Raw genomic sequence first — 24979 nt, 5'->3', positions numbered from 1 at the left:
AGTCCTTGGAGCAGGTTCCTGCAGAGAGCCCCCGTTGTGGGAAGGGCAGCGGGCCCAAGGTCCTGCTCTGTGCTCCTGTTTGTGTCATGGCAGCTGCAGCTGTGCGTGGGCCTGCTTGTTACAGGACCTGAGGGTGGCTAGTGGGTGTCGCGGCTTTCCAACTCGGGTTTGTGTTGCCTACAGCAGGTGGAGTTAAGAGCTGCTCCGCCACCCTGAAGGAGGCCTGAGGCAGAGGGCACAAAACCACGGATAGAGGATGGTTCTCCTGGAGGCCAATTACCAGCTAATTAGAAAGGCCAGTGGTTTCCCAGGCCCAGCTCCCCAGCCCAGGCCCAGGGGGACGGAGTCCCAGCTGTGCTGCTGAGGCCCTAATTAATGCCCAGAAGCCACAAACAAGATCATGGGGTTTGCCAGGGCCTTGGGTCAGCCAGGGCTGGGTCTGAGTCTGGCTCTGCCTCTTACCAGCCGTGAGATCTTGGGTGGTATCTTTATGTCTGGCCTCTGCTTCTCCATCTGTAAAATGGGCCCGTGACCTACTATCTGAGTTTTCTGAGGTGGTGTGACTCACAGAGGGTTATGGCCATACACACGCATACATGGTTCTGGCGCCCCAGGTGTGGGCAGGGTGGTTGAGAGGCCCTGATCAGTCCCAGGCCTCCTCTCAAGCTTCTGGTCCTAGCTTGGCTAGTGACAACAGAGCTGTGTGTGTGTCCATCTTACACAGATGTCCCCTTTTGGAAGGATGCAGGGACCCACACTGCTCCAGTGTGACTTCATCCTAAATAATGCAGCCTTCCTGGCTGCTGGTGGTTAGGACATGACTGAAATCACAACAGAAGGGTTCCCCTGGGAAAGTTCAGGAAAGTAGGTCCAGGCCCCCAGCAGAGGGCAAAGCTGGAGGGACTAGCAGGACCAGAGCAGGAGGCCAAGGCCCAAGGATGACAGGGTCCTGTGGTGGCTCCTATGTGCAAACCCCAGGGTGGCTCCTGTGTGCAGGGTCCTGTGGTGGCTCCCGTGTGCAGGGCCCCGGGGTGGCTCCCGTGTGCAGGGCCCGGGGTGGCTCCTGCAGGCTGGAGCTGGGTCCTGGCTGCACCTCTGCACATGGCTTTCTTATCTTCTGGCCTTATGGAAAGCTATGTTCACTGTTCCTCCACATGAACTTGGGAAACGGACTTCAGCTCTGCTGTTCTGGCTCTCTCCTCTGAAGTGGGCTGAGCTCTGCCCCTGCCCAGTGAAGTCAGGGGCCCGCAGGAACATTGCCTGGGTTGGGGTGTGTGTGCATGCCGACTGCCTGTCTGGGTCCGTTTGGGTTTCTGGAGTGACGTGCCGCTGTCAGGACAGAGGAATTGGCAAAGCCGGTGAGTGGCAAAGGCCTGTGTGCAGGTTCACAGATGCCCCCAGCCAGGTCCTTACAGGGGACAAGGGGCGGTAAGCCTTCTGAGGCCTTTCCTGTGAAGGAACTCAGTGTCCCGGCAGCTCTGCTGTCCCGCTTTCCAGACCGGAAGACGGAGACACCGCGGCCAAAGAACCTGAATGGAGTGGGGCAGGTGAAATGAAGAAATAGCACAGAGAGTGCAGTGTGAGCAACCCTGGCCCCCGACGCCCTGGGAGCTGGCCTCCCTCTGACTTCGTGTCCAGGTGCAGGCAGTCAAGCCTGCTGGTGCACACTGCGAGTCGTCGGACCCTTGTCCAGTGTCCTCGCTCTCAGCTCGTGCTCTCCCGGGGCAGTGATTTCTCCTTGTCCTAGTTTCTTGGCCGATCTTGTGAATTCCAAAAATACTTGTGATGCACAATACGTGAGTGCTCTATCTGGCTCTACCATCTCTATCAATTCACCATTGACCTATTATCCATCTCTATTGATTCGTATATTATCTATCATCTATCTGTCACCGTAAGATAGGTGTTCACCCATCTATTTTGCGTCTGCCTGTTGATTGATCATCAGCTGTCTATTCATCCATTTCTCTATTGATCTATCATCTATTATCCATCTCTCTCATTGGTTGTGATTCTCTGAAGAATGCAAGTTATGTAATCATTTGGTGTGTTCATCAGTAAAGGAGAAGTTAATCTCATAGACTAGTTTTGAGAATCAAAGCTGATCATGCCTGGTTAAATGCTCAGCACACTGATCCCAGTGCAATGGCTCAGTGGCTAAATTCTTGCTTTGCATGCACCGGGATCCCATATGGGCGCCGATTCTAATCCTAGCACCTTCCCTTCCCATCCAGCCCCCTGCTTGTGGCCTGGGAAGCCGGCCTTGTCACTTCACCTTCCCTTGTTGGATCAGACTTGACTCTGTAAGCAGTACTCTGGATTTCCCCCAGCCCCGGCCTGCTTCTCTGCCAAGAGTCCCCGGGCTCATCCTGGGTGTGGAGGCCTGAGGTCCAGTGTAGCTGTTGCTGCCGCTGACTCCTAATGTGGTCCTGGCTGCCTGTGGGGTGGGATGGTGTGCAGAAGAGCTGAGTGTCCAGCTGCTTCTTGCTTCTGCACATTCTCAACCCCCCAAAGCCTCTCTGGTGTTGTGGTGTTAATCTTAATCCTGCCCTCCAAAAGGCATCTCTTGGATGTGTGCTTCTCTGTGTCCAGCAGTGCCAGGGTGTGTGGCTCTGTGCTCACCTGTCCTCTACTTTAAATCACCCAGGAGGGATGAGGAAGGAGAGAGGGAAAGTCTTGAATATTTGGGCTCTATGGGAGCCTGAGACCTGAGTTGCCTGCAATGCACCTATACTAGAGCATCCACAGGGATAAGCAAGGCCAAGGATATCTTTTCTTGATGTAGCACAGAGACAGTGCAGAAGGAATTAAGGAGTGGGTGGGGCTCTGTGAGGCTGGTGGGTGGTGGTGGCAAGAGCTCTGACGTCACCTCTCGGAGGAAGAGCCCTGCAGGACGCAAAGGAGCTAGTCAGGGGACAGAAGAGGAAGAACATTGCAGATGGGGACCACGTGTGGGAGGAGTGGGCGTGCTCCTGCAGCTGCCAGGGGGCTGCTGAGACGGGGCTGCCGAGGGGAGCAGGGGCCAGCAAAGGCTGCGGTTTGGGTGCTGCGGCTGCCTTGAGTGGGAAGCCCAGCTGGTAATGGCGAGGGTGAAGAGCCGTGCCGAGGCGCTGGATCACGGGCAGCACAGGAAGGCAGTGGATGGAGGCCAGACAGAACATATGCGCTCGGCTACCAGAATTAATCATGTTCGGGATGGCACAAAACAAGAGCGACAAGCACAATAAAACATTTAAGGACAAGAGTGGATTTTAATTTTAGGAGTAGTCTAAAACAATATGATAATGATGATAGTCAAGTTGGCCCTGTGAATGTAAAACCCAAATAGGACACAAATTAAAGTCATAAATAATATTTAATTTGCTATACCCATGCATTCTCAAAAGTCATATTGATGAAAAAAGTTATTAGAATGAATCAAATGAAGACTCTCATACGTCTGGAATATTTAGTGAACTGGAGAAATGCTAGCAGAAAAAAATCCATATCACGATGTATGAGTTGGAAATTGGATGAGAACATTATGCTTTTCAACTTGCATTTATCGAGCAAACCACGGGCTGTATTTCCAGGGCCATTTAGCTAAATTAGAACAAATCAGAGAAGACTGATTTTTTAAGAACTTGTGATTAATGACATGCAATTCTTTCATAGTAGTTTTGTAAATACTCTATTCCGATGATAGCGTGCACATGCATCTGTTACTGAGCGTCGAGCTGTGGGCTTGAGGGATCTTGTGCTGCTGTCACCGGTGGGCTCTGTGCATTGGACGTCCATGAACTTAACTCCGACATTCAACACACGTACCTGGGACGGCGACATGCAGAGGGGAGAGAGGCAAGGACAGAAACTCCGCACAAAAAATACAGAGGGAAGAAAGGGAAGTGGGGAGGGTGCAGACTGTGGAAGAGCCCTACGGGCGGGGCGGGGAGCGTCTCTTCCGTGTGCAGAGCGGGAGGATAGCAAACCAAGGGACCAAAGTCATCGCCAGCGGGAGAGGGGCATGTTGGAACTGTGGCTGGGAGGGGCACCGTCAGCCTGCACCCAAGTGGGTCACACTGGTGGTGCTGGGCCAGGGGCCACCTGCTTGCACAGGGCCAGGATTTCCATGCCCACGTTGTGCCCAGTTTCTGTACACGGACTGTGGTGCTCTGTCCGCATTGTCACGACAGTTTTCTTTCAAGGGCTGCTGAGTCCGAGGCCTTGTGGTGGGCCCGGAAGACCCAAGGCTCAGTGTTGACCGTGACACGGAGGAGTCTGTTAGGGTCACAAACAAAGGGGCATGGCTCTGTGTGGTCTCTGGGGACCATTCCTGAGGAGGGAGGCCTCGGGGGTCATGAGCTGAGGCCAGCCTCGTGCCTCCAGAGACACTCGTACATGCCTTTTCTCTTGCTGTGTGAGTCCCGTGCCAACATGGGACTCTGACAGCGAGAAAGCCATGGTGGCTGTGGCCTCTTTGCTTTGCACCTGCAGACCCGATAAACCTCCCTGCTTTATGACAGCCTCAGCTGAACGGGATAGGAACGGGGCTACTGAGCCTGCAGCTGGGAGCTGGGGAACAGGTACGAGTCCAGCTTTCCCAGCCCACCATCCTAATGAGCCCGTGTCCTCCCTGGCTCTCTCTCCTTGATCCCAGCACCATCCATCACCTGCCCTGTCAAGCTCGTTGCTGAGATGCCTCCGTTTGGCTGTCTTCCACTGCCCGCTGGCCCCAGCCCCGTCATGTCTCACCTGTGATGGAGAGCACCTCCTCTTCGCCTCTCCGACTCCAGTCTCCTGACTGCTTCTCCATCTTCTGCACAGCAGCCTGAGTGATCTTTCTAAATTGCAAATCAGATCCTATCAGTGTTCTCCTTAAAACCCCTTTAATGGCTCCCTGGGGCAGTGTTTCTCAACCTTTAGGAAGAGCTCCTCCTGTGCTGCTTGGATAAATAATGATAATAGCCCCCATCTATCCATGGAGATGGTGGCTGTCTGTCACACTTGCTCATGTGCCAGGCCCTGGGCTTGCCTGCCTCTGCTGACCTCTCTGCAGAAGCCTACAGGTGAGGATGCAGTATCAGGAGGTGATGTCACCCGGCTGGCCTCACTCCGAGCTCTGATGGGCACCCACAGGACTGCTGGCCACATCTCGAGGCAGCCTCTGTATTGCACACTTAGCACGTGCCCTTTTGTATTTGGATGCCTCTAGGGGACTGGATCTCCTGCTAGGTGGGGTCCCACACGTCGGCTCACATGTGTGGTGTGTTCCCTTGAGGAATCCTACTGGCTGAGACCCAGGGTTCTTCCCAAGACTTCCAAGGCATGGAACTCCATCCCTGGCTTTGTCTCAGCTCCCCTTCTATTCATTCATTCCACTTGCGCTGTTCCTGTTTGGCCTGTTTGAATTTTCTCCCCTTTTCCTGACTCTTGCTCATTCCTGAGAGCCAGAACAAGTCTGACCTCCTCCAGGAAGCCCTCCCTAATGCCCAAGTTGGATTAAGGAACGCCCCTCTGCCGCAAGAGTTCGTGCAGAAGCAAGTACCGCCAACCTCTCGCACCCTCCAATCAGACTTCTCTATTTTTCCTCCTCTAAGCAGTTTTTGGCATGGGAAGTCTCATTGGCTTCACCTCTGGGAGTCCCCTGAGAGTCAAATGAGTGATTGTACACATGATGAAGTAAGAAACCACTTAAAAAAAGATTTATTTTATTTTAAAAACAGATTTACAGGGAGAAGGAAGGGCAGAGAGAAAGATCTTCTGTCTGCTGATTCACTCCCCCACTGGTTGCAAAGGCTGGAGCTGAGCCAACCTGAAGCAGGAGTTTCTTCTGGGCCTCCCACATGGGTGAGGGTCCCAAGGCTTTGGGCCATCCTTGACTGCTTTCCCAAGCCATCAGGGAGCCGGATGGGAAGTGGAGCAGCCAGGACATGAACTGGCACCCGTATGGGATCCCAGTGCATGCAAGGTGAGGACTTTAGCCACTAGGCTATTGTGTTGGACCCCCAAGAAATCACTTTTAATCATGCATTGTACTCATTTTGTGAGGAGACGGAGGCTGAGCAGTTGTGGCCTTGTGGCAGACCTCGAGCAGCCATCGGCCTTTTCACGTCGAACTCAGATTCAAAATCGAATCTCTTCTCCCTTCCCCTCCTGGTTGCAAATCACTTCAAAAAAGTTAGTGGAACTTTGCTTGAGGGCAGCAAGGTGAGCTGTGTCCCTACTCGCTGGAGTTCAGCTTTGGTTTTTAACCTCCTTTCCCCTCCCTTCCAAAACACACGCATTGTAAAAGTGATATTATAGACATTTTAAACATAATGCAGCTTGGTGTGTACTACAGCAAATTTACAGCGAGGTGTTTTTGATCTTCAGCTACATTTTTTGACTTGTGAGGACTGCTACCGTTGGGCACCATGGCAAGCAACATTACCAACAAGCCAGGTCCTCGCTCCGTGGACTCATGGACTCCCAGCACGCTGTGGCTAAGAAGGCTGACGTGGAGGTGATGTAAGTATGCACAATCGCAGGCTGCTCTGTGCGTGAGGGCTTTGTCTTCGTTCAATATGTTCAGGAGAGAAATGCCTGAGCTGCCGAAGCAGGAGAGGATGGAGGACTGATTGCTGGCCAGGTTATCCACCTGGCTGCAGAGCCCAGAGTGAACTGAGGGCAAGCAGACGGGCAGCGAGCTGCAGCGGAGATGTACGGTCCTCGTTCGACCAGGGGGATCGTGATGGCAGGCTGTACGGTCACCAGCACGTGTCCCTCCTGCTGCTTGGGCTGCAGCGCCCTCGAAACGCCAGCGCGTGTCAGGAAACGCCTCAAGAAGGGGCGAAAGTGGCTTCAGTCCCAAGTGTGGACAATGAGGATCTTCTTCCCAAGGAGATGAGCTTCCGTCTGTTAAGGAGTTGACGCAGACAAAAAGTTGAATCTGCTGGAAAGCCTGGGAAAAGTGGGAGAGGAGCCGAACAGACAGGCAGGTGGAGTTGACCGAGGGTGATGGGCAGGAGTCTGAGGATGACAGAGGCAGTGCCGTGGTGGGGCTGACTCGCAGGCAGGTGGAGTTGACCGAGGGTGATGGGCAGGAGTCTGAGGATGACAGAGGCAGTGCTGTGGCGGGGCTGACTCGGAGCACAGTGGGCTTTGGAATCTTTCCCCACTGTGCCTTTATCTAGGCGCTCGTCTAACATCACAAGTTTCACTAGTGTCCCATCCTTGTCCTTCCCACGTTCATTTCCCTGCGCCTGCTCCCGTGTTCACAGCCTTTGGTGCCCCTGGTAGTTTTGTCAAGTCTTGCCTTATAATTTTTGCTTTCAATTTTGATACCTCTTTATGACTTAGCAGTAAAAAGGGTGTATTTTTTTTTTAAATCATGCATGGTACTGGATCCAGTTGCTCCCATGTGCCGTCGCTGCAGCCTGTCATTCATGCAGGAATGGCCAGCGAGATCGTTTCTCGTTGGGTCTTGAAGTGTTGGGTATGTGCTGAGTGTTTAGGGCTCACAGGACATACAGCTCCCTCTGGGACAGCTCCAGTGTAGAGGTCACTGAGGCATCTGCGCGGGGGTCGGGTTCTCTCCCCACCTGGCTTTTTCTCCTCTCTGTTCTTGCGTAGCAAGGGGACTGTGTGCACCTCACTCCTGGCCAGGTGCTTGTATCTGCAAGAGGCAGAGGCAGTGTGGGCTCAGGGGAGCCCCTCCGCCGTGGCTGCATGCTTCTACCATCTTGGTCTTCATTCTCATTGCTTCCTGTTTGAGAGAGGATAAAATATGGGGGAATGGAAGCCTGGAGAGCTGCAGCCTGACTCAGCTCCACGGGAGTGCCTTCTGAAGTACATTCCCTTGCAACGTCAGCAGCACCAAATGGGATCTGTAGCTTGGTGTTCATTGTAAACCAGGGAGCACCTGTTAGGTACGTCCTTCCTGGGCCCTCGGCAGACGTCAGCAATCAGTCTCTGCCTGTGTCTGGACTCCGACTAGTACTCCAACGGGTGACCATGCGTTCTAGAGATGGCCACTTTGCCATCCCTTCATCTAGGGACTTCTCCTGCCAGGGACTTCCCATGCCAGAGGCATTGTATTACTCTTCCTGTTTCCAAATGCGTGGGGCTGCTTGTGGTTGGTCAGGGTGTTCACCACACAAGGGCTCCAACCTGGAGGTGCGGTGGGGGTGAGTAGTGTGGTAGCCAACTCCATGCCCATTCACTGAGCTGGACGCCTCGGCTGGTGGCTGACACATGAGCTGGGGGAAGGACATCTCTTTTCTGTGTCCTCAAGGGCTTTGGATGTATTGGCAGCAGCCCATGGTCACCAGTTTCTGGACCCTTGCCTGTGCCCACGTGCCTGGCCTCTTGAAGCCTCAGTTTCCTCAACCACTCCTGCTCCAGAACTTATGCCATCTCTATGCACCCATGTCAGGCATCTGTACTGAGAAGCAGGGGTGTTGGGGATTCCTTGGTGGACAAGAGCCAGTCCTGGCAGCTGACCACTTGGGGGCCTCAGCCCTCGCCACAGCTGGCTTCCCAGGGACCTCCAGACCTGGTGGCCCTGGGAGTGAAGATGGGAGTCTGGTGTCGAGGTCTGGAGCCATCACTGTGATTATGAGTAATTCCTTCATCCAGAAGGTTGGACAGGCCCTGGACAGAGAGGGGAACCTGGCCGCATCATTGGTACCCCAGAGAGGCAGGGGAGCCCAGCCTGGCACATCCACCTGCCTTGAAGGACTAGGGTCTGACTGGTCTTCTTGCCTTCCCTTCTAATGCATTGGTCAAATTTCACTTTGTCCAAGAAGCCCCTGGGTCAGCCAAGTGCCCAAGAGGAGACAAAACCACACTGATGGGGCTGGTTCTGGCGGGCAGAGCTGACAGTATTGAAGACTGGTGAGGATGAGGGGAACCTGAGACCCGTGAGCACAACATGTGGCAGCAGGCCTTGGTGCAGCCACCGAAGAATGGATGATCGTGGCTCCCGAGGAACTGAATGTGGAGCTGCCGGATGATCCACTGTCGGGTGAAACCCTCAAGGATGGAAAGCAGGGCCTGGCACCCTGTGTTCCTGGTGGCATCATTCAGGGAGCTGAGAGGCAGAAGCAGCTCAAGCATTCACCTGCATGGGAGAGGATGCATCTCATGTGGTGGGTGCACCCTGGGACAGAGCGCAACCCGGAAATGAAGGAGATTCTGACACACACTGCAGTGTGGACAAACCTTGAGAACTCATAAAAAAAAGTCAGACTTACAAGGAAAAATACTGCATGATTTCTAGAACAAATTCATGAAGATGCAAAGTGGAACTGTGGACTGGCACTGTGGTGCTGCGGAGGCTCCCACTGCCGTGGGGTGGCTGTCCTGCTTGAGTCCAGTGGTGCTGAGGAGGCTCCCACTGCCGTGAGGTGGCTGTGCTGCTTGAGTCCAGCTTTGCTTTTAATCCAGTTCCCCTTTAACGTGCATAAGAATGCAGCAGCTGACGGCCCAAGGGCTTGGTCCTTGTCACGCACATGGGAGACCCCGCCTGGTTTCAGCTCTGTCGAGGGCATCTGGGGAGTAACCCAGCGGATGGAAGATCTCTCTACCTTTCACATAGATACATAAATAAATACATTTTTTTTTTTAAAAAAAGATGTATTTATTTAGCTGAAAGTCAGAGTTGCAAAGAGTGAGAGCAAGCGAGAATGGCCATATGCTATTCCCCATATGGCTGCAGTGGCAGAGGATGGGTCAGTTCAAAGTCAGGAGCCAGCAACTCCAGAAAGTCCACCCAGGCCTCCCATGTCGGTGGCAGGGACCCAGATACTGGGCCATCTGCTGCTGCTTTCCCAGGAATATAAGCATGAAGCTGGATCAGAAATGGAGCAGCCAGAACTGCACTGAAGGCGGTGGCTTATCTCACTGTACACCCATGCCAGCCATACACCCTTTTTGAAAAAGGAAGTAGAGGTAGAATTGTGGATACCAGGTATTGGAGGGAGGGGTGTCATGGTTTGTATGATGGAACCCCCCGGCAGTGTGTGAACGTGATGGTGGCGCAGCACGTGGCTGCCCTTGATGCCACGAACTGGCCACTCAGCAGTGACTCAGGTGGCACATTCTGTGGTGTGAATTTTGCTGTAAGTGGCGATGAGGAAGTATCAGCTGGTTTTGAGTAATCATCAGGCAGGTGTCACAGGAGCAGGGACTAGCCCCCTCTCAACTTGCATCGGCAGCCAAGGCCTCGGGAGAGGGCAGAAACATCAGAATTGAGGGCATAGCTGGGTCTGGAGCTTGGACCCAGCCCCTGGCAGCACATGCTGGCATCTCGGGGCCAGGAGGGTCTGGAGCTTGGACCCAACCCCTGGCAGGAAGTGCTGGCATCTTGGGGCCAGGAGGGTTTGGAGCCTGGACCCAGTCCCTGGCAGCAGGTGCTGGCATCTCGGGGCCAGGAGGCTGACTCATTGCCCTGCTTTTCCCTGGGCTGTTAGGTTTCTAGGATGGGATTTTTTCAGATCAAAAACCTGCTGTCCCCAGTATGGCCACAGCCAAACTGATTCCTGATGTTGGAAATCCACCTGGTGCTTCTGAGGCAAAGAAGACAAAAGACAATGAGCGAGGGTCAGGTGGCCTGCAGGAAATGCAGCTGGTGGAGTCAAGGCCCCAGGCCTCAAGGTGGGGGGCAGAGAGCGCAGGCTGGCTACCCCATCCCCCACCGACCCTTGAATTTACTCACCCATCCTGGCTCACAGGCTCCTGATTAGGTGGGTGCCCAGTAAAGGGTGTGCACTGGGTGTGGTGGTGAGGCTTTGCTATGCAGTCGTGTCTCCTCACCAGGACTCTGCCCCAGGGGCCAGTATGGATGCTGAATAACACACAGCTTCCTACATGGCAGGTCTGAATAGGAAGTCCAGGGCTCCCTTCCTGGCACCTTGCAAGCCACCGAGTCCCCGTGGACTGTCCCTTGGCAGCGGCTTGGTGCTACTTAAGGGCTGAATGCCCAGGTGGGCAGAGGCCTCAGGCCTGCTGCGACCCACCCTTGAAGAGGAAGGTGATGGCTCCAGCCAGGGACGTCCCCTCGTGGCTGGGTCAGGGCTGCTGTGTTCTATTGTATTTCTGGTGGGGTGCGGCTGGCTTCTCATCCTCATCCCATCACAGACCCGAGGTGAAGATTAATCCCCCAGAAGATAAGAGAACATGACACAAGCTGCTCTGGGTTCGGCCTAAAGATATACTCTAGGCATACTTTTGTTGGAGACACATGGGTGCCCCCTCTCACACCAGAGGTTTCTTCTTGTGCGAGGTGTGTGCTGGAGATGGACTGGCCTATGCCTAGACTGGGCGCTGGACTCCCCAAGGGATGTGTATGGGGTTGTGGGGCGCGGGGATGGAGATGGAGAGAAAGAGGAAGGCGATGCAGCATTGAGTATAAAGGCAGCAGGTGCCCCTAAGGTGTGGATGATCTGTCAGCACAGGGAGCTGGTTCTGTTCAGATGCTGTTGGGATGTTTGGGTACTCAGAGTCTGCAAGCAGGTGGATTGAGTGGGCCCTGGCTGAGAGCTCCAGAAGTGATGTTTTGTAATTTTGCCTCATGATGGGGAGACTTTATCATGGTGCTAATCGGCCTGATGGTGACAGAGACTCAGTCATTCCCACTCGGGTGCCAGGTTTTAAGTAATAATACGTGCTCAGTGGGTCTCTGCTGCTGTGCCTGCCGGGAGGACTTGCTGGCTGCTGAGAGTCAGCCCATCAACCCTTCACCCCACAGCTCCAGGCTCAGCAGCAGCGTGCCTCGGGCCGCCTGGGGCCCTTCCCAGCTCGGCCCGGTCTGCTGGGCCCCAGGCTGAAAGCAGGGCTACCTAGAACACCCTTGGGGCTGGCACAGGCTACACCCGCCGCTGCCCTGGGCCTCCCTCCGAGTTGCCACTCTTCATTGGGAGATTCAAAGGCAGTGTTTATGGTAATGCCCTTGTTCCCGTGGACATGCGTGAACGGCACAAGCAAGATTAATGGGGGACTACCGAGACCCATCCTAAAAGACAGTCCCTCTTGTGGATTGCGCTCTGTCACGTGGCATCCATTAGCGCCCGGGCGCAGGGTCCTCATCATGTTGGTATCATCGGGACCGCGTGCGCCCCTGCAAGATGGCATTTCCACCGCACATCAACGCCGCATTTCACCACTGCTCAAGGCATCGTAAATTGGACTTATAGCTCAGCTGCTGGCATAAATAAGTCCCTTTGATAGTTAGTGGAAGACGTTATGACACTCCAGGGTACAGGAGGGGACATTGGCACTGTCGTTTTTTTTCTCCAGCCCTGGCACCCTGGTGCCTGTGATCTTTCTGAAGATTCAGGGCACGCGCTCTTCATTACGGCTTGGGTACCAGGGACTTGTTTTTTTTGCAAGATTAATGAGCGCCACGGAAATTCTCCAGCGCATCTCGATAATTAAGTCTTTGTTTATCAAAAAACAAGTTATATTAGGAGCAGAAAATTCGCAGTAATTATTCATAATTCTAACAATTCAAGTATAGCTACCTCATTTGCCTGGGTAATTCTGCTTTTTAATTTCTTGCATACATTTGCATATTAATTTTGCCCGTCGGCTGCAGCAGGCTTGACAGTTTGCTGCTATGTGATGGTTTTCACAGGGGTGCGACTCAGTTGGGTGGCATTTCGACTGGGTGCAATGATAAATTATGAATTTTCTAATTTGCTGCATAATGAAGTAACCCCTTCCAACCCAATTAAAAAGAATCACCGGAATATGTTTTGGTTTTCTTTCTTTTTTTTTTTTGTAAATATATATTTTCTAGGTGTTTTCCCTCTTTTTTTCCCATGCTGTTTATAAACAAGGCATATGTGTATTTTCTCTGTGAAAAAAAAAATGCCAAGGCTTGCACTTACAGCTTGCTGCATGATGGCTTCTCTTGAGGCAGTGTGGGAGACTTGGGGCCTGGCTGGTCCAGACCGTGATGCTCAAGTCTTGGGCTGGCCATCAGAGGGCCCAGCTGGACGGATGAGCCTCTGCTAGTTAAGTGGCAGCGATGCTTGTAGTATGTACAGGTGCCAGGAGTGAACTGCTGCCAGACACCCAGGTCTAAAGGGAGAAGTCGGCCTCCGTGCGTCCACACCTTAGACACCAAAGCTCTTCAGGCTTTTTAATGAAAAAGAAGCCGTAATAAGAAGTGCACCTGTTTCTATTACTGTCAGGAAGTTAGCACCTGCCCAGGCAGCATCTCTCCAACAGACCCTGTGGTGAGCAGGCCACGAGGCTGTGTGGGGTGCGGCAGCAGTGGGTGCTGCCCCTGTCTTGTGGCCACATTGGGTGGGCAGTGGGGGAAGGGGCAGTCAAGGATAGGGAGGGCGGTGGCTCTTCTGTTTCATGCCAAGCCTGCCGCTGAGCCGAGCAGAGGATGCAGGCAGCGGCCCCATGTGTCTCCCTGCCTTTCCAGATGGTTCCAGCACAGCCCAGATAAAAGGAAAAGGAGAATGATAAAATGAATCTTTGCACCATTCTGTTGCAGTCCTGGCATGAAGCAGGCGCTCCGGGGCACAGCTTGAGCTGGTCACTATCCCCTCTTCTGGCCAGATGCCTCTATCCGCACGTGTGGCCGGCTCAGGGAGGCCAGGCTCCTGTGTCCTTGAGCCCAGCTCCTAGCTCTGCTGCTGGGCACATTATCTTGTCTAGGTGCACCCCAGTGACCCCTGTGGGAGAAAGTAATTTGGATATCAGCACCTCTCATGCCAGGGGCAGACCATGGAAGCTCCAGACTTGTTAGGTGGGAGGGAGATGGTGTGTCCAATTTCTGTGGGGTTCCCCTACCATGGACTCTTGAGAGGGTGTCCAGATTTCCCTTGCCAGCCTCCTATGACAAGAGTTCATTACCTTCCTGTGCTGGCCGCTCTCTCTTCAGATGTACTCATTGGAGACCACTTTCCAATATACCTGCTTCTGGTCCCTCTCAGACTAGGGCCGTGTGGGACATAGCAATTCTTTCCTCCTCACTCCACGCTATGATTCATCTCCCATTTTCCAGAAGCCTGGAGTCCTCCCCCTTTTCTGAATGACCACGGTACATTGCATGGGCTAGTACCACAGTAGGGACCACATCAGTAGTTGCTGGCCATGGCTCAGACACTGACATCAGGTCTTGGAATTAGAGCGAAGACAGGGCAAGTCCCCAGCATGTGGCTGCATCCCATAGAAGGTGGCCAAGGATAAGCCCGAACCCAAACAGCCCCATTCTGAACTGCTTAGCGAAAATGGTTTAAGGGAGGTCCCTCCCCCAGGCTGCTGGTCCTGGGGGTTTCAGTGCTTGCCACACCTGTTGACTCACTAAGCTTTAAACTCCAGCATTGGGTTGGGATCCAGCAGCAGATGGTCCACAGCCAGTGGGCTGTGGGGGCTGCTCAAGTCAGCCTTTCTGGAGTGTAGTGACCATGATGATTAGTTGAGCGTCAACCCTCCTGGGCCTGCTCTCCCGTTGGGGATGTGCTGGTGAGGAAGCCAGCTGGGACCAGCTGCCCTGGAGTATCTCGAATTTGCAGTAAGGTGTTTTTCCTGAACTGTGTGCCATGGAGTCCTGGGGTTCCACAGAAATTCCTCAGCAGTTGAATTTTTTTTAAAAAAATTATTCATTTAAAAGACATACACACACACATGTTCCCCTCTGCTGGCTCACTTCTCAAAGGTTCCCAGCTGTTGGAACTTGGGCCAGATGGAAGCCAGGAGCTGGGACCGCATCTGCGTTTCTCAGGTGGGTGGCAGGGACCCAAGGGCTTGAGGTCTTTCCTGCTGCTTCCCAGGACGCACATCAGCCAGAAGCCAGAAGTGGGGACAGAGCAGGTGTCAAACCCAGGCACTCTACTATGGGATATGGGCATCCTGAGTGGTGTCTTAATCACTGTGCCCAGTGCCCACCCTGGCAGAATTCCAGTGGCCACCTCATGGGAAGAGAAGAGAATAAAAGAGTTAGTTACCAAGCGTGTGCCACTTGCCAGGCACTGTTCTAAGTGTTTTGCCTTTAATAATTTACTTTTGAGATGGAGCTCCATTTTTCCCATAGGGAGGAGGAGAAAGCTGAGGACATGTTGGCAGATTTAACACTGGACCGTAATCCAGAGAAGTAACCTTTCTTTTTCAGGATCAGTAGGTCCCAAAGACACAGGTCCAGTCACATTCCCTTGCCTGTGAAAATGCAGCTTTCTTGGCACCAAATATTCAAGAGACCGTGCATAACCAAGGCCCTCAGTCGGTGTCAGGAGTCAGTATCGGGTCGGTGTCAGGGGTCAGTGTTGGGTCAGTGTCAGGGGTTGGTGTCAGGGATTGGTGTCAGGGGTTGGTGTCAGGGGTCGGTGTCAGGGGTCGGTGTCAGGGTCAGTGTTGGGTTGGTGTCATGGATCGGTGTCAGGGGTTGGTGTCATGGGTCGGTGTCAGGGGTTGGTGTCAGGAGTCGGTGTCAGGGTCGGTGTCAGGGGCCGGTGTCAGGGTTGGTGTCAGGGGTCAGTGTCGGATCAGTGTCGGGTTGGTGTCATGGGTCGGTGTCAGGGGTCGGTGTCAGGGTCGGTGTCAGTGATCAGTGTCAGGGTCAGTGTCGGGGTCGGTGTCAGGGTCAGTTGTGGGCTTCTTTCTGTTCTCTCTGGTCTACCCACTGATTAACATGTCTGCTTCTGTGCCAGTGCCGCATGCCTGCTTTGGTTTTAAATCAGGAAAGTGATGCCTTCAGCTTTGCTGCTGTTTCTCAGAACCGCCTTGGCTGTTGGGGGGTCTTCTGTGAGGGCTGTTTCCTATTTTGGGGAAGAACTCCAGGACTGATATTGCGTGTGTGTGTTGCTTTGAGTGGTAGGATGTTTTAATAAGATTAATTCTTGCAGTCCATGAACATGGAATATCTTTACATTTTTCTGGAGCTTCTTCAATTTCTTTTAATTGAGTTTTGTAACTTTCAGAGTACAGATCTTTCACCTCTGTTTTCATTTATTCATTTATATGTATATATGCTAACACAATATGTACCTATATGAGTGTACATGATATATAATGCATCTATATTTAATACAATACTCACTCATGTGTATATTTATTCTAAATGGGATTATTGATTTGCAGATAGGTTATTGCTTGTACATAGAAATTAAACTGAGTTTATATATTGACCTGGTATCCTGCAATTTTACTGAATTCATTTATTTCAATAGCTTTTTCAGTGGTGTTTTGGGATTTTATGTGTAAAGATGCTTATTTTTGGTGCAAAAGATTAAAAAATGCATGTATAGTTTTTTTATAATAGCATTTTCTACAATTTTTAAGTCCCCTGGTAGACATAGGTTTCAAGATGTTTTGAAGCAAAATTATCTTTTAATTATAGGTTATTTGAACAAGGTGCCCTTGTACGTGTGATCAGAAATTAACATCCAAAATACTTAGCAAGCTCCATAACTCCGTATTGATTGAACAGATAACCGGATTGAAAAATGGGCAGAGGAAGTGAAGAGACGTTTTTCTAAGGAGTACAGGAGAGTAGCCAACAGATATGTGACTATGTAATCAATATCACTAACCATCAGGGAAATACTAAAACCACAGCATGTCACCTCTCTCCTGCTAGAATGGCGGCTGTGCAAAGGGTAGAACATTCAGGAACGGAGAATGAAGTAGGTTTGGGGTGTGTTGTGGTGCAGCAGGTCAAGTTGCAGCCTGGAACTCCCATGTGGTGCCTCAGCTTCCCATCCAGCTTCCTACTAGTGTGTACCCTGGGGGCAGTGGCTGATGCAAGGTCACGGGAGATAAGACTGAGTTTCTGGATCCCGACTTTGAAGCCTTCTTGGTTTAAGTCACACACTCTGTGGTGTTTTCTGTGGCAGCCAGAGGTGATCAGTCCAGGGAACGCTGTGCTCGCCCCTTCCAGCTGATGACCATCCTCAGTCCCCTGACAGCGGGGCCTCTTGTGAAGCAGGCAGCTGTGAGGGAGTGACAGGAGCATTTGCAATCAGTAGGTCTGGGTCTGGAAGGCTTCTATAGCCCTGTATGTACGTCACAGTAATGTGACAATGACAAGTGTCATTTCAAGGACCCTAATTCCCAGTGTTGGGGTTGAAACATACATAAGACCCATTGATGGGATAGGGTATGTGTGTGTGGGCGGGAGGGGGGGAGTCATGGAGAACCTTCTATGTAAAGTGAGATTTTAGACAGAAATTAAAAGGTACATGAAGAGACTCAGTGCAGCAAGAGACGGTCCTAAAAAAGAAGCCAACATATGTGGAAAGCTCCTCCAAGCCATTTATTGTTAACTCATTTGGTCTTCGTGTCTCCATGCTCTCTATGTTGTGGTCATCCTAATTATGGACCAGAAAGGGAAGGTGCAGTGAGGTTAACCCAACATTGTACAATCAGAAAGTGACAGAGCCACTGGAACTGCCCAGTTAGCCTGGCTGAGCATCCTTCATACTCACCTGCTGTGCTACAACACCCATGCTGCTCTGGAAATATATAAAGGCATTTAAGATAAATATGCTAACAACTCTCAACTACATGAAGATCAACCCCAAAGGACAGAAAATACTGCCAAATATGAAAAAAAGATCTACAGGAATTAATGGAAAGGAAATAAAAACAGTGGTAGAATGGGATAGATAAGAGATTAGAGACTACTGAAGAGAGAATTAGTGAACTGGAAGCTGCAAATGGGGAACATTTCCTTTCACCACTGGATGTGGCGTAGAGCAACAGAAATACATAATATGAAAGGAATGTGCAGTCACGGGTAGGATGAAGAGTTCTGGCTGTAAAAAAATCCACATCTAGATCTAACATGTAGAATTACAGAGGAGTGAAGATAAAGGAAAGGAAGCAGAGAGGAGCGCTGGCAGCTTTAGATGACGGCAAGTACATTTGATGAGTCAAGAGTCGTGCAGAGAAATTTTCATATCTGCCTTCACTCAATTTTCTTAGGTACATGGACTATTTTTCCATCTTAAAAATGGGGCAACTGAGGCCTGGAGAATTTAATTTGCTGAGAGCATGAAGTCTATGACCCATGAAAGATAATGTGTCATCCTTTATCTTTCCTGGTAAGCTTTTTGTTTTCCCCCCCTCCAGCTTTTTTTTTTTTTTTTACAATTTTTTTTTTTTAAATTTTAATAATCTTACTTAGTTGCTTAGGGTACAAAGGGTCAATTGTGAATTACCAAATGTTTTCTAATGGAAATGAAAATGGACTTTTCTAAAATGATGGTCCTGACAAGATTGTGTCTTTTCCAGATTTATGTTGCACTCACTGGCAGTCACTCTCGGGGTGGGTCCTGGGGACCGCGGTGAAGATGTTGCCTGGGGTGCTCACACTCTGCCTGGGTTTGAGTTTGGCTCCGTGTCCCGTTTGGCTCCTGTCCGTGGGCACGTGGCCGGCAGCCAGCAGGTGACGGCTCAGACACCTGGGGCCCTGTCGTGCTTGTGGGTGACCTGGATGAATTCTGGCATCCTGAATTTGACGGTTCAACCCTGGTTGTTACGGAGACTTGGAGACTGAACCAGGAGGTAGAAGCTTTACTCGTTCTCTGTTTCTCTCTTTCCTTCACTGCAGACCTGACCGTTTATGGAAGACACTTGGCATTTTCAGATCTCACTGTTGGAATGAGTGGCCTAGATACCTCACTGGTGTTTTAAACATGCAGGCCCACTTGCCCACTCAATAGCTCATGGCTCAATATCATTTGATCAAATGACCCTCTGAAGTGGAACCCATTACCTGCATTCTACGTTTGGGGAAACTGAGGCACAGACCGAGAAAAGGGTAGCAGGGTGATGAGGACCTCATCCCGCCTTTCTCCTGGTTCCCAGGGTTTTGTGGGGCCCTGTTACACTGCAGCACTGAGTGTTCTACATTGCCCTCTGTCCTCCTGAGACCCCCTCTCCACCTGGCCCAATGGGGCTGAGCCCTGGTTGTTACCCACAGGTGTTGCCCAAAGCACCTGAGTTTAGTTGATTGTAAAATTAGTTGGCGTGTCCCAAGCACAAATTGATTGCTGTGCAGGTGAAAATGATGCAGAGCGCGGGTGATTGGGGCAAGGGCTGAAGTTCTGCAGGTTTGCAGTGAACTGGAAGGGGGTGGGGGTAACACTTGTGTGCAAAATGGAAGGGTATGCACTATGTTCCAGTCGCTTGAATTTCAGATTTATTTAAGTCAGCGTTGCAGAGAGAGGGAGATCTTCCAGCTGGTTCCCTTCCTAGATGGCTGAAACGGCCAGTGCTGGGTCAGATTGAAGCTAGGAGCTTCCTTTAGATCTTGAATTTGGGTGCAGGGACCGAGGACTTGGGCCATCCTTCACTGCTTTCCCAGACACGTTAGCAGGGAGCTGGATTGGAATTGGAACACCCTGGTTTCGAACTGGTGCCCATATGGGATGCTGGCACATTATAGGTTGTAGGTTTACCCAATATACCATAGTGGCAGCCACACTCAGTTTCATGTTGATGTTGGAAACCTCAAGTCTGGAGCAGTTCAGAGAGATGCGGGACTGAGCTGAATGAGAAGGTGGTGTTTTGTGATGTTGGCTTTGTCCAGCTACGAGGGAGCAGTTTGTGAGTGTGGACAGCATGCTCCAGTGGCGCGAGGCTTAGGTGCTCCTTGTAATCCCAGAGTCATGAAGGATAGTACAGAGGGAGTTAATGGCCAAAGCAGAAAGCGCATGAAATGGGGAGAACACTTCCTGGCTAGCCAATGTTAATAAAACAAATGAATCCCTCACTTTAGTCTGATCATATTTTCCCTCGATCAGATGTGAAAAGCCACAGATGTTGGGTTTCATTAATATGGAATTAGTCGTGCAATTGCATATTTTTTTAAAAAACAGTGATTTTGTGTGCTCCAAATGAAACATTTTAAAGAAATTAGTTTGGAGGCACAAAGCACGTTATGAGTGGGTTTCTGGGTCTGGTCATAAACAGGCCTATTTTCTTCTGATTAAGAGAAAGTCGTGTTCATCTTTTGTTTGGATAAGATTAACCAAATTGATTTTTTTGTTCTGTTATTGACTAAGGTTAGAAGCACAGTGTGATGTGGGAGCAAGTGGCCGTGAATGTCACCCTCATTTCAGGCAAATTCTGCTGGAGAGGAGATTCCATGGACTGGGTCACTGGGGTCTCATTTGTAGGAACTTGGTCTGCTAGAATTGTGAGACAGAGATAGAGAAACAAAACAGAGGACATTGCTTTGTGTTGTTCTGTTGCTTTACAGACAAGGGAAGTGGCTTGGCGAAGACACACGGTGCATGCCAGCCACTCAACCACCAGGAGGAGAACCCAGCAACAGATGTGGCTGTGTCATCCTTTCATTATTGTTTTAATAAAAATTTTACTCAATTTTTATTTGAAAGGCAGAGTTACACCAAGAGGAGAGATAAGAGAGAAAGTTCTTCCATTCACTGGTTCCCTTCCTCAATGGCTACAACAGGTGGGACTGGGCCAGTCCAAAGCCAGGAATCAGGAGCTTCATCTGGGACTCCAACTTGCAGGTGCCCAGGTCTTGCTGTTTTCCCAGGCACATTAATAGGGAGTTGCATTAGAAGCAGGACTGCTGGGACTCAAACTGACACCCATATGGGATGCCAGCATTGCAGATGTAGGCTTAACCCATTATGCCACAATGCCCTCCTCAAGATCCAAATACTTAAGAGGTCCTGCAAGATTTGCTCTTTAGCTTCTATTTACACTCCTTTCCCCCTGCTTTCTGCCTCCTGGTTACTGGCTTGGGTTTTAGGGTCTGACTGCATTGCACTCCCTTCCGCTGGATCTCTGCACAGGCAATGTATTTTCCGCCTGAGTTAGATGAAGGTCTTTCTTTGACACTTTCTGTGATCCTTGAACAAATCCTACTTTTCTGCTTTACCATTTCATGGTGTCATGTACCTTTCCTTCCATGGCATGCTTTGCTCATCTTCCATTGCCTACTGCTCATCATATGGCCACACGTGATGCCAGTGGGCGGGGATATCCTATGGAGACAGTGGCCTTGCATTGTCTTCTTACAGGGAAAGAGGGAACTGGTCCTTAACTGTCAGGCCCTGGCTCAAGTACACCCAGCAGAGATTTCTATTTGGTAGGGGTTTTGCTCTTTCTCTCTCGAGATTTATTTATTGAACTTGAAAGACAAAGTTAGAGAGGTGGGGTTGGGGGAGAGGGAGACAGAGAGCTATCTTCCATCTGCTGGTTTACTCCCCAAATGAGCTGATCTGAAGTCAGGATCCAGGACTTCTTACAGGTCTCCTATGTGGGTGCAGGGGTCCAAGGGCTTGGGCCATTCTCTATTGCTTTCCAAGGCCACAAGCAGGAAGCTGGATTAGGATATGGATTGGGATATAGTTCTAGCTGGGGCTAGGACTAGTGCCTTTATGGGATGCTAGCACTACAGGTGGAGAATTGGTTAGCTGTACTACTGTGCCGACCCCAGAGGGTTTTACTTTCTTTTGAGCACTTCTATGAGGCTGACTTGACCCAGCAAACACAGCCACCACCACTAAATCTCCTAACTTAGGTCAGCTCCTTGCCCCTGCTGCTGCAGGGCGACTGTGATGTTGGAGGGGCTCAGGGTAAACAAGGCCGTTGTAGGATGCCTGGGCAGGACCCAGGAGTCCATAGAGATGGCCATGGTACACTTAAGACTTTCACAAAGAGAGGGAGTTTGGTGGGCAGTGTAGGCATGGAAAGGTATTTTAAAATGGGAGACTAAAATAGACATGGAACTTAACACCTCGCCTCGATTGCAAATAGCATTGCTCTGTTCTCAATGCCTTCCGGAGTGGGACTGGGCTTTACAGTGAAGATGGCAGTTTGCCAGGCAGTGGCAGTTGAAGAGGTGCCCCGGAAACTTCACAGGCACCAGGAAGGCTCCAGGGTCCTGCTGCAGTGCTGCAGAAACTGAACTGTGCTGCCCTGGATCCAGTCCTGTGTGATTCTCAGGGGTTCTTGTGGAGCCAAGCCCATGGTCTCATTCTTCAGACCACACAGATGAGGCCCTATGTACTGAGCTGATATCATGGCTTTGCTGCTTTGTCAGCCCAGTGGAAACAGTGGACCACCCCTGGGTCATATCCTGGGGGACTTCTGTTATAGGGCTTGGCAGCCCAAAAGTAAAGCTGTAGAGTCTCAAGGCACTGGGTGAGAGAAAGCCAGACCTCAACCTTCACTCTCTTGCTGCCATTTGCAGCACTTCATCTTATTACACCATCACATTGTAAATCCCCTACCCCTCACCTGCCGAGGATACATCTGCAGAAACTGGCATTCTAGAACTGCTGTCCCTGTCCTCTCGCTGTGACCATGTCCACCCTAAAGCAGCAGACTCGAGCTAATTATCTGTTAATCTGACATTCAGGGAGCATCCTCCAAACCCCTGGGGACTTCATCTGGGGCTCCCTGCTTGCCTGGGTCCTGCTCATGCCCTGGCTTCTCTCAACATTGCGGCCTGGCTGCAGAGTTCTCTGGAAGGCGGGGCATGGAACGCCGCCTCCAAGTCCGTGGCAGGAGATGGCCTTAACGTCTGCACTCGAATGGCCCACGTGGTCATTCACTCACCTGGTGGTCTATCCGTGGGGGCCCCTTGCACTCCTGGAGCTGCAGGAGAGCCAGCTGACTGCCCCAAGGACAGAGAGGGAAACGCGTAGGACAGCAAGTTGCATGGAGTTCAGGTGGAAAGCCACCTGCCTCTCCTTGGGGATGGTGCAAAGACATAGGCTTCGGTGGTACCCAGAGCCTTGTCTTGGCATCACAGGAGCCTGCCTTGAAAGAGCACATGAGGACACACAATACCTTCCCTGATGGGGAACTCGTTGACCTGTCACGCACATTGACATAACAGCCGACATCCTGGCAGGTGACAGGAAGCAAGGCATACAGGCACAACCTTGGCCTACAACCAGTGAAGTCTATCGTGGATTGTGCCTCAGGGTGCATCTGCCTTCCACATCCCAGCAGCACTGATGACTTTGGCAACACTCAGGGGGACTCCTGCCAGCTCAGCCTTGTCACTCAGGAGTTTACTCCTGGCCACCCACGCATCCAGCATCACGGATCGGCAGGTGCAGATTTGCAGTAGCCAGGCTCCCGGGTGCCATCAGAGCCGAGGAAGCCTACGGTGGAGGTCCCTGATGCTGAATCAGAGAATGACTAGCAACCAGGGCTAGGGCTGGGGGAATGGTCCAGGACATGGGGCCCTACTGGTCCCACTGTGTGACTACTCAGTAGATGGAGGGGGTTCCTGGAGGTAAGAGGTTCTTAGCTGGAAACCGAGTGTCAGAAACATAAGAGGTGATGTCGGATTCTCTGCCTCTCCTTCTTCCCCGCATGATACCACCACGTATTTTAACGAGTGCGTTCTCCTTTAAGTATTACCCCAAGGTGTTTGGCCAATAGCCATTCTGCTGTCTGCACAGAAACACGGCCCCCGACAGCCAATGCAAGTGTGTCTGTGCCTGTCACGCCCGTGGCGACAGGAAGCCTCTCGTCTTCCAGAAAATTCTATCCAGGGCTGGATATCCTCTGTTCGCCCTTTTTGCTCTGTCCTGAGTCTTGCCCCGCAACCCCCAGGAATCTGATGCTGCCTGTATCAGCCCACCACAGCCCTGTGGATGAATACGGGCTGATGCACACAGCTGTGCCCGAGCCACTCCAGGGAATCATCCTCAGCGCTCTGTCTAGGGCACTGTGCCCACGACCTGGCTCTTTCCTCTTTGGAAGCACTGGGTACCCGGAGGGGCAGGCCATGCGAGTACAGTGGGGATGCTGCTTGGGAGAGAGGTGGTGGGAGGGGCGGGCTGAGCTGGGTGGGCTTGTGTACATTTGTTCACCTGTGTGAGTGCTGGTTGCCTTCCCCTGTCCAGGCTTGGATGGGCAATGCCACCGGATGGACCCGAGCTGCTGTGTTGTCAAGGTCAGCCTGTTTTCTGTCCAGTGTTTGCTGTTGGCTGCCCCAAGTGGGCATTTAGAAAATGTTAAGGGATCGAAGAAAGGCATTTCACTGCGAACGTTGTGACACAGTCATGACTGGGCCAAGAGTGAGTGCTTTCAAGCACCCTGGGCCCAGGAGTTCCATGTCTCAGACACAGGACGGTCTCTTAGGGACGCTGAACTTGAGGCTTACGGCCGTCGGTCCGTCTGTCTCTCACTGTCTTGTGGAGCTCCGCTCTTTCTGCTCTGAGCCCTGCTCCCCCTCCCCTGGCCTCTTTGTCGACATTTGATCATTTACATCAAGTTGACATTCGCAGAGTTTACTCAGGGGTCTGTAATTGTATTCTTTCCCTGGTTCTGCATTACCAACCATGAAAATGGAATCTTATCATCCCTGACCAATTTTTAATGTACAAAATGATTTGGCTGAGGTTCAAAGGGAGGCACAATTGAAATCAGGTGAATGATACATGTGGTTTTTTTTTTAGGTCCTCCGTGCTTGGATTTTATTTTTTTTGCTGGTGTGGTACTGGAGTAGATTATTCCTGCAAGTTACATGAGTGCATTTGTGTGTCGTGCAGGCATACACCCCTGAAAGCACAAATGTGTACTCGTGTGCCTATTGACACACATTACCGTACCTGCATTTCACATGTGTGCACCTATTTAGACATAAGCAAACAAACATAATTATATTGTTTGCAATTTTATTGACGGCAATCAAATCTGCAATGATCCTTAAAATGTATTCAAAATACCCAAAGGGCTGGAACAGCCCAACAGCTAGTGCCCGGGCTTAATGGCTGGAATATTCAAGCCCAAGCTGCCCCCCACCCTTTTTTAATTCACAAAGGAGCCTCCTCCCCCAGGAGACACAGGTCTCTGATCCTGGCTAAATCCTCCCAAGTCTGGGATCCAGAACCAGGCCCTAGCCTGAAGTTGTTTCTTGGAGTAGGCGAGAAGCTGGGATGTTCTGTATGGGACAGTGGTTTACGGAGAAGGTTCAGTTGCCTCTCTCCCCGCCTTCCAAGGGGCACTTGAGCAAGTGGGTCTGCACCCGGCTAAGGGGGCAGAGGCTGCTTCACTTCCAGCT

General features: G+C 51.4%; 1 pseudogene; it reads left to right on the top strand.

The window, feature by feature from the left end:
* Positions 1-6330: 6330 nt before the first annotated feature.
* Positions 6331-6905, top strand: LOC121153203 (annotated as a pseudogene).
* The last annotated feature ends 18074 nt before the right edge of the window (positions 6906-24979 follow it).

Source organism: Ochotona curzoniae, unplaced genomic scaffold (assembly GCF_017591425.1).
Source record: "Ochotona curzoniae isolate NIBS_2020 unplaced genomic scaffold, NIBS_Ocur_1.0 contig_2688, whole genome shotgun sequence".
Taxonomy (NCBI): Eukaryota; Metazoa; Chordata; class Mammalia; order Lagomorpha; family Ochotonidae; genus Ochotona; species Ochotona curzoniae.
The sequence above is the reverse complement of the archived record's forward strand: the minus strand, read 5'-3'. Positions and strand labels throughout refer to the sequence as shown.